Source organism: Trypanosoma equiperdum (assembly GCF_001457755.1).
Source record: "Trypanosoma equiperdum strain OVI genome assembly, contig: ctg_922, whole genome shotgun sequence".
NCBI lineage: Eukaryota > Euglenozoa > Kinetoplastea > Trypanosomatida > Trypanosomatidae > Trypanosoma > Trypanosoma equiperdum.
This window is the reverse complement of record NW_027124890.1, coordinates 473-1,542: the sequence shown is the minus strand read 5'-3', so window position 1 is coordinate 1,542 and position 1,070 is coordinate 473.

The following is a 1,070-nucleotide window of genomic DNA, read 5'->3' as shown; positions in this document are numbered from 1 at the left end:
AAAAAAAGAGTGAAAGAGAAAAGGGAAGTTGGAACATAGAATATGTGCACAATTATACACAAATATGGCACCGGATATGTTCTAATCATGTAGATACAGAGTACAGCAGACGGGATTAATGGAGTCGACACGGTATCCGTAGAAATACTGTCGTGATAATGGATGAAAGAAAGCAAAATACGAAATGAAATGATAAGATGTATGCCGGTGCAGTACAAGACAAAATATTATACCGAAAGCTTGCACTCCACAATTAACAGAGAAATAGATAGGTGTAGCTGTAAAAAAGTAGCTGCAACATCAGTGGTTCACAAAGGTACAGCTATGGGATAATCATGATGAAAACGACTGACTGTGATATTTGTCACCACAAATTTGTAACATTCTAGGCATGTCTGAGAACATATTGAAACCAGATACTGTAATTCTCGTAACAATTTATTGAGGGGAATTTCGAAAGAAAGTGAACAGACAATGACGTAAAGTGTGACATAACAAATGCAGTGGAGCTAATTTTTAAAAAATAGATAAGTAATGAAATAAAAACTCCACACAAGGATCATACACTCTTTTAAAAAGATACATCATAACAATAAAATGACACTTTTCATATACGTAAACACTGTTTAATCAACTGCAAACCTTATCTGCCTGACTGATCTCTTTTCTAAAAATCTCCAAGTTTTCCTTATAACTTTCCCAAAATTATAAAGCAAATTAGGGAATGAAATTTTTGCATCTTGAGAACTTTACCCTTACTATTACATTTAGTGTGCTTAGACTCAGTATCACTTAAGGAGGATACAACAACAAATATAACAGAAAATATTCCTGAGAATACTAGAGTATTTGTGGTCGTAGTTCAAACTCATGCACCACAAGGATGGTGTATCCTCATATTGAGTGCCAAACTAAGCCATATTAAAATTATTACAATTGTATTGAGAGGTTTGTATAGCCATCTCAAAAGGCCTAAATGGGTTATGGAGTTTTTAGAAAAACAGAATACAAGTGATGAGGATATTATAATTGATTCAGACAGATCGGATGTTATTGTTTGTGAACAAGAG